Source organism: Nomascus leucogenys, chromosome 13 (assembly GCF_006542625.1).
Source record: "Nomascus leucogenys isolate Asia chromosome 13, Asia_NLE_v1, whole genome shotgun sequence".
Taxonomy (NCBI): Eukaryota; Metazoa; Chordata; class Mammalia; order Primates; family Hylobatidae; genus Nomascus; species Nomascus leucogenys.
In genome coordinates this window covers 40,825,832-40,838,281 of record NC_044393.1, presented here as the reverse complement: position 1 = coordinate 40,838,281, position 12,450 = coordinate 40,825,832, and positions in this window count along the sequence as shown.

Sequence of the window (12,450 nt, the reverse complement as noted above, 5' to 3'; positions counted from 1 at the left end):
AATCTGCTTTCACTTTACTCTATGGATTCACGTTGAATTCTTTCTTGTGCAAGATCCAAGAAACCTCTCTTGGGGTCTAGATCAAGACTCCTTTCTGGTAACAGTTCTGTCCTTTGGTTTAGGGAAGAACAAGAAATTATTAGTATTTGGAATGGAGAATTTATGTATAAAAGTGATAGAAGATGAAAATTAATATTAAAATGTAAAAATAATCCATGGCCAAATGATTGAAAGTCTTGTATATCCATGTTTGGTAGTGTGGGCTTTAGTCTGTAGGTGATAGGGAGTCATTAACGATGTGGAACAGCGCAGTGAGGGTATGAACCCAGAAAAAGGAAGACTTATAACTCAGTCAAATGATACACCTGGAGCAGTCACTCTGTTCCAAGCAGTAGGATGAAAACCAGAGATACATCAGAGGTGAGACAGACGGTATCTCTGGCTTGCAGAACTCTCAGGGTCAAGTTAGGATCTCTTGCTGTCAAGGGAGTAAGTGATCATGAGAGTCTAGCAAAAGTATGGAGAAAAAGGAACATAACCTGGGAATGGTTGGGGAGTAGGATGAGTGACAGGACGTGGAATGAATCACAGACCAAGGATGACTGAAGTTTCTAGCATGAGCCAGACGGATGTCAAGATACAAGCTGCAGGATAAATGATGGAAAGAATTAAGCAGGAAAAAGGAGCAGGTGGTGGGTCTGTGGTAACTAGATAAGAAGTCAACCGCAGAGTGGTGAGTCAGCCAGGGAAGAACTCATGATATATTGAACTATAGAGAGAAGGAACAAACATTATTTATATCTAAAGTATATCTAAGGAGCAACAGAAATAAATTTAAAGAAACTTAGGGCAAAAGGCAGTGAGGGATTGTCACAAAGCTCAGACTTGCACAAATGTTCCCCAGAAGCCACAGCTCACCTGCCAAATTGTCCTGCTGAAATTTCCTCCACTCATCCTCACCAGCCCATCCCCCAGCCAGTCAAAACATGACCTGCAGTTTTTTAGTTTAGTCTGCAAATTCAAGGAAGGAAACTAATTATTCCAAAACCCACTTTCCAAGTAAGCTAAATACAAAGTACAAGAGGCAAATATGAGTTAAGGACTTAGCCCTGAAGCTGTAATGTCTGCCTCTGCTGGGCCAACCATCTGCAGTGCCTTGAGAGTGAATGATGGCTGAGCATACCACCTCTCAAGCCAGAAAAGTCCCAAGTCTGCACAGTTGAACTCCTCATTTCTAAAGCTCTTGAAATTTCTCTTCTGATTTGGGCTTCTGCATCCTTGTCCCACCTCATCTCATCTAATCAGGTAGGTGGTTGGATCCACTGAGGTACAGAGGTCAGATGTCTGGCTAAAGCTGGGTTAAGGAGGGAAAAGGAAAATTGCAGAGGAAGCAGCAGGAGTGTGGGGGCCATCTCCTCTCCCCCTTTCCTCAGTTGCCCCTGGGGTAGGGTGTTCCGCAGAAAAAGGAACAAGAAGAACAAGTTTATACATTAACACAAAATCAGAATGAATATTGAATACAACAAGGTGGAGTAGACAGGGTCCAGATTCCAAAGCCACTATACCTCAGCATCTAGCCAAATGGCATGGCCATTTCATTCACTCGTCAGCCATCTATGCTATAACTATGCATTACAAGCTCAATAAAAGTCTCAAGGGATGCTAAAATTTATTAATTCCTTAAACGTTTACTTACTGAGCTTCCACTATAGGCCAGATATTGTGCTAATTTGGGGGATAACATAGTAAAGAATGACTCAAACCAACAAACACCACCAAGACAAGACTGCGTCCCTCTTGAGTCTACAGAAAGTGAAGGAAGCAAAACACATGCACAGATAAGTGTAAAAACCCACAGCTGTAGTTTAAGTGCCACAAAGCAGAGGTACATGAACATTTATTCTAAGAGCAATGGGGGACACAAGAAGGTATAGCATATGGGGACATTGCAGGAATGCCTCTATGGCTGGAAGTCAGAGAGTGCTGGGGGCAGAGAGATGCTGACCATGGAAGACTTCTAAGCTAAGCTAATGCATTTTTGCTTTATACCCAGGAAATTAAGAGGCATTTATTTTAAACAACGAATGAATATAACCATATTTGTATCACATAAAATTCATCCTGGTTGCTGAATGAAGGAGGGATTATGCTCCCATAAGAAAAGAGGCAGGAGCCCAGTTGGGAGAAAATGCAATAGCTGAAGTTGTGAATGAGGATCCTGCTAAAGCCATGTCAGTGAGAATAGAGAAGTGGATATGCCAGAAAGACAGTGACGAAGAGGAGGGGAGAAGAGGGAAGTGGAAGGGAGGGGAGGGGAGGGGAGGGGTGGGGAGGAGAGGGGAGGGGAGGGGAAGGGAGGGGAGGGGAAGGGAGGGGAGGGGAGGGGAGGAGAGGGGAGGGGAGGGTAAGGGAAGGGAGGGGAGGGGAGGGGAGGGGAGGGGAGGGGAGGGGAGGGGAGGGGAGGTGGGGCAGTGAGATTAGAGAGGAGGTGGTGATGGGTGAGGACAACCCTGCTTCTGGCATGGTGTCTTATGGGATGGTGAGCTTCTCTTTTAGCAAGAGAGGTGATTATGACAGAGAGAGCTAGAGAGAGAGACAATGAAGCAAAGCTGGGGGCTTCTCAGGTCTACATATTCTTAGACCTGTATTCTAAGGTCCAAGAGAAAAATTGTGTATAGTCAAAATTACCCTACATCCCACAAACCTCCATTAACTCATCAGAAAACTCAAAAGCCAAGATAAACTTCTGCACCTCTCTGTAATTTGGCTGTGAGCTCCCTTTTCTGGGTCATGTATAAGTCCATGGGTATTTTAAACATGAGAAGGACGAAGGGATAAACCTTTATTTCTTTTTTCAGTAGCACTATATTGATTTCAGGTAAGTTAAACGCGATGTCATTTTCTTGTGTGTGTCTTGCAGGATGCCCATGGGTGATGGTTGGAGGAAATGATGGGCATTGGTTGGTAATCGTGGAAGCTACAGTGTGCAGTGATAGGGATGAGGACAGGAACCAAGGGTGGCATACTGCTGCTTTTAGCTTCTTGAGACATTTGTCAGTATTTACAGAGGCTGAAAAATTTGAAACTTCCCTTTGTTGTTTTTCAGGAAAACAAAAACAAAACAAGCTCCAATGCCACATTCAACTCTCAAATGCCAGAGTCGGGTTGGACTTGCTTGGAGTCACCTCTTTTCTGGCACGCTGACATCTTTGAGATGAATTCAGCTTAGAAAACACCTTAGAAAACCCCTTTCCTCTTCTCTGGTGATTAATCAAGGGTTTTCCTTTCCAGACACTGTGTGGCTTCAGTCTCCTCCTTCCAAGTGCATAGGAATCCCCAATGCCTTCTGAAGCTTAATGCATCTTAATCAGTAAAAAGAATGATCATTAGGAATCATATCCATAAAATTGACGCCACTTAATCAGCACCCTGATACAGTGTGCACACTTAATTATGATGATTGCTAAGGCTGGATTCATTGTCATGCATGTTAACGACTTGCCTTGGTAGCTAACTGATGTCTGAGATGACTCCAGTGTAAAATGGAGCTCCGGCCAGCCAGCTACCATGGAAGGCTCCAGGTGCCAATGGACGATCCCCTTCCTCAACAGGACCCTTGAGCATTTCTCAAAGATACTCAGGCCGCCCTGCCGAGGAAGAACAAGGACGGCCATCAGACTTTCGGAGGAGAAATTCATACCCCACGCCATACGAGCTGTCAGACTGGAATATAGATTTCTTATTTAGAGACCTGCTTTCCTCCTCTGCAAGATGACTTCACAAGGATAAGTTTTCCTGCTCTTCGTGGAGTTTTCCACTAGGATTGATCTACAGCCATCAAAAACCAGAAATGTGAACTCTAAACTAAGATACCAAGCCTCTGCAGTAAAATTTACTCATAGTGAAGGGCAAGATGGGTCCAAGGCTTCAGACTAAAAAGAGAAGAGTTCCAGAGTTCCAGGCAGGAGGCTTTGTTTGGCTTCTGTCAAGACTCATACTTTGAATTTTGATGAGTAGAAAATTACAAAGTCTTGCTCAAGTCTTGTCTTAAGAGCTCTTCTCATAGAATTTTCTCCTGGCTTTCTATATCAAATCTGCAAAGCTTCAAGGCAGGGAAGAATATGTTACAGGTATTCTCGCTATCTTTACACAAAGTTATGAACAAACGTATTTGTTGGTTTGACATTTTATGTTTCAATCCCCCGGGTGTTTTTGAGGCAGATGTTGGAGGTCTGGACTTCAATAAACCTGGTGGTAATGCACCGGGCTGTGACTCCAGAAAGGAATTTTCTGAACCCCAGAAGTAAACAGTGTGGGACAGCAGGCTGCTCTTCCCTCAGGAAGGAGCACTGCCGGAGGCTAGCTTCTGAGTCAGCCCTCACTGCAAAACCTGGGAGCTGCCCTTCTCGTCCCGTCCATCTCAGACAAATGTAGGACATGGACTTGCCTAACTAAGCTCTGGTGGGAGACAGGCACCCCTGGCCTCTCCACTGCCATTTTCTTCTCTTCTTCTTTGATGTGGCTTGATAATCCCCACTCATTTCTTCTCCCTACCTCTCCCCAAAATCTGCAGTTTCCAAAAATCAGTGTGAGCTGTGCTCACAGGGAAGCCACAGCACACATACTCCAGTGTCTTCAGAAGAAATTCCTTTTCTGACTCTGTTTCTAGAAGGTTTCGTTGTCAATATTTCAGGAATCTTTAGGGTTTGCTCTCCAGATACTAAACTTAGTGTACAACCCAGTTGTGTGTGTCCAAATCATAAATGGCAGATTAACTCAGGCACAAACCCCAAAGACTGGACTAAATGGATAGTTGAAACCAAACCTGGAGGCACAAACAAGACATTTCTGCTGAACTTATGAACCTGGGTGTGTAACTTTTAGGTTATTTAGGTTATTTCAGTTTCTCACTTGAAAATTAGACACAGTCCCTAAGTGAGTACTGCTTCTAGCATCTGAGCTTGATGGTGCTAAAATCACCTTGATCTGGGTTGAGATGTTATAGGTACTTGCTGTCATTAAGAGAAACTTGATTTCTTCCCTTAATCCAGCACCAAGTCCCCTGGCACAGTTTCCTTGGGCGCTTGCTTCAGTGAGACAGAGGGAATCCATTAGAGCAAGCACCTCCTGCATGCCACAGAAGCTAGCGAGGCCCAGAGGGGAGAGTGCTGACGAACGCTGGAGAGAGTTCACCCAAGGGCACGCCATGTCCTGCTCTAAAGGCAGGTGCGGCAGGGATTACCAGGGGATTTCTCAGGCAGGAATCAGCCAGACTAATAACATAAATGTATAGGCCTGCAAGCCCAGAGAGCAGTCTGTTGACAAGCAAAGATGCAAATGTGCCGAAACATTGCTTCTGACCTGCGATCCTCAGGCTGTGAGTGGACAGCTATAAAATGCAATAATCCTGACATCACAATATTGAGAAGGGAGCCCGCTGAATGCAGCAAAGAACACCTACTAAACATTCAGAAGATCTAGCCTCAAATCCCATTTCTCCTACTACTGACTCTTGTCCTGGGCAAGTCTGTCATTTTTTGCCGCCCCCAGTTCCTTTATCAATGCCATGAAGAAAGTCCCCATCCAGGGGTTCACATACTCTATTTACATGACCTTCGGGAAGACTTAACTTGTTCCAGGCACAGTTCTGAAAACTTTACAAGTGTTCCTTCGTTTAGCCTTCATAACAGCCCAGCTAGGTAGGTCCTATTATCCCCAATGTGCAGAGAAGAAAATGGAGGTACACAGAGGTTAGGTTAACTTTCTGTATAAGACTCACAAATATAATAGCATTTATTTTAGGCTAAACCAGTAGTTTGTACACTTTTGTTTAAGTGCAAGACACACAGTAAAGTATACTTTTACGGCCGGGCACAGTGGCTTACACCTGGAATCCTAGCACTTTGGGAGGTGATAGTGGGAGTATCACTCAAGACCAGGAGTTCAAGATCACCCTGGCAACATAGCAAGACCCCGTCTCTACAAAAAATAAATAAAAGAAGACTTTTACTTTGTAACCCAATATGCATACTGAAATAAAAATCCTACTAGCTTGTGTCACATCATAAATGATAACAGCTTGGTTGTTATTGTGTAAAAAGCTACCCCAAAATGTAGACTTACAATAGTTATTAGCATATTATACTAATGAATTCTTCAGGTGAGGATTCAGGCAGGATTTAGTTAAGCAATCATTTTGCTCCTTGTGGAATCAACTGAAGCCATTCAATGATAATCTGCTGGTGGACTGGTTAATCTGGAAGGTTTGTGGATGGCTTCACTCACATGTCCAGTGCTTGGGCTGGGTTGGCTCAATGCCTTGGACAAACTGGATCACCAATATGTGGCGTCTCCATGTGGCCTGGGCTTCCTCACAGCATGACTGCCTCAGAGTAGCCTCACTTGTAACATGGCTGTTCAGGGATCCAAGCCCAGGCTCTTGTTGACAAGGCAGATGCTGCATTGTTTTTATAACTCAGCCTCAGGAATCACAGCATCACTTCTGGCATATTCTATTGCTCAAAGTAATCATAGCTCTGCCCAGATTCAAGGAGAGGGAAATAGACCTTACATCTTGATGGCAGAACAGGGAGGTACCATTCTAGAATAGCATATGGACTGTAAGAGTTTCTTTGTTTTTTTTTTTTGAGATGGAGTCTCACTCTTTCACCCAGGCTGGAGTACAGTGGTGCAATCTCGGCTCACTGCAGGCTCCGCCCCCCGGGGTCATGCCATTCTCCTGCCTCAGCCTCACGTGTAGCTGGGACTACAGGCGCCCGCCACCTCACCCGGCTAATTTTTTGTATTTTCAGTAGAGATAGGTTTTCACCATGTTAGCCAGAATGGTCTCGATCCCGTGACCTCGTGATCCGCCCCCCTCGGCCTCCCAAAGTGCTGGGATTACAGGCTTGAGCCACTGCACCCGGCCAACTGTAAGAGATTATTGAGGCTATTTTCAAAAATAGAACATACTACAAATACTTAGCCTCATTATATTCAAAACACAGATGCTCCTTGACTTGTGATGGGGTAAATCCCAATAAACCCATCATAAATTGAACACATCATAAGCCAAAAGTGCATTTAATATACTTAACCTACCAAACATCAGAGCTTAGCCTATCCTACCTTAAATGTGCTGAGAACACTTACATTAGCCTACATTTGGGCAAAATCATCTAACGTAAAGTTTATTTCTCATGTAGTTTATTGAACACTCTACATTATGTCCAAATTGTAATGGTTTCACACCATCATAAAATCAAAACTTGCAAGTCAAACCATCGTAAGTTGCAGACCATATATGTACTCTGATATTTTTTATTTTATTCTGTCACTTTTTGAAAATGCTTGCCACAATGCACTTAATTAATTTTGTAACCCACTCATGTGTTATGTCCAGTATGAAAGTGAACAAGGCAGTGTGCTAAGCTCTCCCTTAATTTTCAATTTTAAAATATTTAATTCACAAATATAGTGTATCAGGTGTGCAATGTGATTTGATGTACATATATATTGTGTAATGATTATCACAATCACCACCCATGTTGTATATTAAATCCTCAGAACTTGTTCCTCTTATAGCTGAAAGTTTGTGTTCTTTGATAAACATCTCCTTATTTCCAGCCCAGGCAACAAGTACTTAGATACTCCAAATTATATAGCAAATCCAGTGTGACTTAAAGAGGCCACATAACATGACAGATCCAATATTGATTTTAGCTCAGGCTAATTCCAAAGCAGATGTTCTCTGCGACCCTTCCTTTATACTCCCATGTGCAACATGTGATGGTTGCTAACTTCCACCAATGACCCAGGTGTCACCATGTGGCCCCACCGAGGACTGCAGGAAGGGCCTGATGATGTTGCCCGTGAGGTTGTGCATGCTGTGTGAGTGCATGTGAGTAAGGGTGTGTGTCTCAGCTCCAGGATGTGCGGATATGCTCCTCCTGGTGTACACCCTGGGCTCTGCTGGGTGATGCAGACATGTGTTTACGGCTGATCAGGCATCAGGGCTTTCCTGAGGAAGGGGGTGTGGGCATCCTACGCCCCACTAAAGTTCGCCAAAACGCTGCAGGTCCCTGAGAGACCCTCACAGCCAAGTGGACCGACCGCTGGCAGGTGACCAAGGTGACCATCACAGGCAGAGCTCTGCATGGAAAATGCGATGACTGATTGTTTATCCACCTGAGTCGCTCATGAGCATTTTTAATGAAGGCTAAGAGAAACCACCAACCACATAAATCATATCAGATGCAAACTGACATTTCCTAATGGCTGAGTTTGGGCAAATGTCAGCTCTTAAGACATCAGTGTATTATTAGATTGGAGACACAATGGTGAGGCCGGCAGCTGTTTCAGGAGGGAAAGCATCTGTGGTCCAGTAAATGTGAGAGCCCAGCTGACCAACCATGCTTCATTCTCACCCTTCAGAGCCTCCGCTCTCCTGCGGAAGGTCACTGTGTGTCACCTGGAAAGATGTAAAAACCACACTAATTATCATGGAGAACAAATATGACTGCTAGCCTGTGAGGGTGGACAGGGGCTGCTGCTGCCTCTCCTTCTTCTTCAATATAATAAAGGCTTGAGCACCCTCTAGGTCCCCAGTGGTTTTCAAGCACTTGTGCAGTGACGCCTGTCCTCGAGCCGCCCAGGGCTGGAGCAGGTGTCAATGGTCTGGACCTCAGGACAGTGCCAGAGCTCCTCCTGTGCCTTTCTGCCCTCTGCACCTCCTTCCTCTCTCACTTTCAGTTTGCTTTTGTTCCAAGTGTGCAAGCATCTCTGATCATCTCCTTCCTCGTCTGCCTTGCTCCCTGCCCTTTGCCCTGGTTGGGCCGTTTGTGTTTATGTGAGGAAAGGAGCTGCTTTTCTTGGCTCCGTGTGTTCTTCTCAAGGGTCACGTGTTGCTGTGGGACATCGCTTCTCCAGGTTCTGCCTGAGCTCCTCCTCCTTCCCCCTCACAGGCAGGTGCTTCAGTGCCTCTGCTCAGAATTCACTCCGTCTCTTTCAAAATGCCCCTTCAGATGGTAACAAGTGGTTGTGGCGCGGTCACCTGCTGTGCTTTCTAACTCCATCCCACCCGCTTCCTCCAGGACCAGGAAAACACACTTCAGTGTGGTGTTGTCAGATACTGCCCTTTCTGGCAACAGGCAGAGGTGCCTTCACTTAAAAGCTCTGACCCATCCAGCCCCTAACACCATCAAGCCCGCAGGCACCAGCAAAGGGAAAGCTCGCACCCCGCAGGGGTGGCTGGATTCCATCTGCTGCCCAGCACCTGGCCATCTGTGTCCCTGGACATCCCATTGCTCCACAAGCTTTCCTCTCCCACAAGGCTCCCTCAAGTGGCCCCAGTTCAGACTCCCATTGTAGATTGGGTTTCGGGTCCCCTTCCCCAGGTTCTAGAACACCATGCTAATCTCAGCCCATTGGCCAAGCCAACAGCCAGCCTGCCCTTGACAAGAGCTCAGCCCTGCTCCCCACCCCAGCTCTGCCTGGAGAGCCACTTCAACAGGAAGGCGCCCTGGAGTCTGGGCATGGTGGCTCACACCTGTCATTTCAGTACTTTGGGAGATCACACCTGTAATCTCAGCAGGAAGATTGTTTGAACCCAGAAGTTTAAAACCATCCTGTGCAACAGAGTGAGATCCCCCATCTCTACAGAAAAAAAAATAGAAAAAAATTAGCTGGGCTTGGTGGCATATTCCTGTGTTCCCAGCTACTCGGAGGCTGAAGTGGAAGGATGCTTGAGCCCAGGAGGTCGAGGCCCCAGTGAGCCATGAACGTGCCACTGTCCCCCAGCCTGGCCAACATAGTAAGACCCTGTCTCAAAAAACAAGACAACCCCCCGCCCCCAGAAACCCGGTGTCATCACTCCAACCTGGCCCTGAGAAACGCTGCCTTCATTAGGGTTCCCCAGAAACAGAAACAGACTCGAGACAAGGATTGGAGCACCCACGGGTTATTTCAGAGGTGCTCCCAGGAAACTGCAGCAGGAATGTGAGGAAGTGAGACAGGGCAGGGCAGGCAGTCGGTGATGGGCATGTGATCAAGTGGCTTCCTGTTGCCGTCAGCCGCCGCCGCGCTGGGATTCTGCGGGAAACCCTCCACCTCCTGGTTTTCCCACCCGAGGGACGGGGGCTGGATATTGGCTCCCGGATTCCTGCTAGTCATTGTTTGAGGGTTGCCCCTGGAGGATCTTGGCTCCCTGGCACTTCCCACTGCCATCCTGAGAGACCCCCAGGCAAAGACATGAAGATGCGAGCAACTGGGGGCCCGGTCCGGGATCCAGGGTAGGGGGCGGGCAGGATGCTGCCTGGGCGGATGAGGCAGGTCCAGGATGGCCAATGCTGGACCAGCCTGGGACCCCGCGGGCCTCTGACTCAGGCCTCCATGATGAGCTTGTTTACCCTAGGGCACTCCTGCAGCGTCATCTTTCCTCAGCCACATTCCCCTTGACAGCCTCCAATTTTCACACTTGCTTCACAGTTAAGTCCTTTAGAAAACTGATGAAAACAGTTCATCTGTGGAAACAGTTTTAGCGGCTAGGCTTTCTTTTGTTTAACTGCTTTGAATTCTCCAGGGCAGATGTTATTAATGTGAGGATTTACAGAGTCCATGGATAGACTCCAGGCAGATCAGAAACCCTGAAATTACACTGTTGATAAATTTTTTCTAAGCATGTGCACTTTTCTGGGTAGAATTTGTCTAAAATTCTAAAAGGAAAGCCTGAGTCGGAAAGAAAATTAAGAAAAATGTAAGACCCACTGTTTTAAACTAAAACTGTGTATCAAAGTACAATATACAGGCTCTCTGAATGCACACTGACAAAACGCAGGAAGAACAGACTGAACCATGGGCCAAAGGGTGATTCTCTAACTCCAAAGGCAGCACAGTGCCCAGCACTGAGCAGGCTCCTATGTGTTGATTAAATGGATGATCTGGGCCTGATCTCACATCATGAAGACATTTACCGTTTCCATTACTTATCTGCAAACTCCTAATGCCAGAGAGACAACAAAAAGTAATATGTGCTGGGTCAGAGAGGTTCATAGTATATCAGGAGGATTATGATCGAGGCTGGAATATCCCGAGTTGAGAGTAGACAGTCTCTGCCTGCATTGGTCAGCTTTTGCTGCATAACAAACCATCCAAACTATAGTGACTCAAAACAAAAGCCATCTATTTTACTCATTATTATTTAAGGTGGCAAGCTGGGCTGGGCAGCCAGTGGTTCTGTTAGGCTGGGGTGAGCTCGGTAGATCTCTGCCGTGCTTCCCTATGCATCTGGAGTCAGCTGGGCAGTTGGCTAGGGCTCATGATTTAGGATGACCTGGGCTGGGATGGCAGGGATCACTGATGCTTCTATCCATGGGATCGCTCATTCTCCAGCAGGTGAGCTCAATGTGTTCGGATATTGATAAGACTCTAAGAGCACAACGTAGAAACTGCAAGTGCCCTTAGGCCTAAGCTTGAAACTTGTTCCGTCACATCCTGTTGACCAAAGCAAGTCACAAGACTAGCCCAAATTAAAGGGGAGCAATAAAGAACATTCTACTTGTTAATAGGAGGAGCTGCAAAGTGGCATGGTCATTTTACAGTCCACCACAGTCTTCCCACTAAGCTCAGCACAAATCACCACACTGCAGAATCATGAGCTCAGTAAATGGTGGTTGTTTTGAGCCACTGTGTTTTGGGGTAGTTTGTTATGTGGCAAAAAATAATCGATACTTTGTCTTAGGTTGGATTCTCTTGGAATGGATATTGAGATAAAATGAGAAGCTGATCAATTAGGAAGAGTTCCCAGGGAAAGCCAGTAGTGAGTGGGGAATGGAAGGAAGTCTAGCATGAGCGAGATGTCAATCAAAGCCCAGAAAGGGAGAATGAATTGGCTTAACCTTGCAGGAAACCTCTAGGGACAATGTAGTTTACACCCCAGAGTTGTCCCAGTCAGGAGTGACAGAACTGTAGTGTTGATGTCCTTACACCCGTCGGTCATTGGTTAAGTTCTAGGAGTATGCATTTCCAGGCACTTCTGGCTCTCTGTGGCACAAGCAAAGTGGGTCTTCCTCAGAACATGGTGCAGCCTCTGACTAGGAGACCAAGTGCTGGCTGTTTGGAGTTCAGTGTGCCTTGAGGGGATGTGCACAAAGTGGCAAAGGCTTCCAGGAGCTGTGGCTTGAGGATGCACATTGTTTGCTCCAGGATCCACAATGGGTTCTTTCCTCTACAAGTTTTGGAGCCTTCTCTGTGGGGCCTATTGAATGATCAAAGTGCTTTTACTGTCAATAAGTTCATTCTCATTTTTCTAACTGAACATTTCTGGTGTGATTGTGACAATGCTAGTCCATTTCTCCCTATTTATTCCTCTGGGGAGGAAGCAAATCACTGTGAAGTGTCCTCATCATAACCTTTCATACCCTTAAAGACCGTTACTCATCTGCCTCCTCGGCA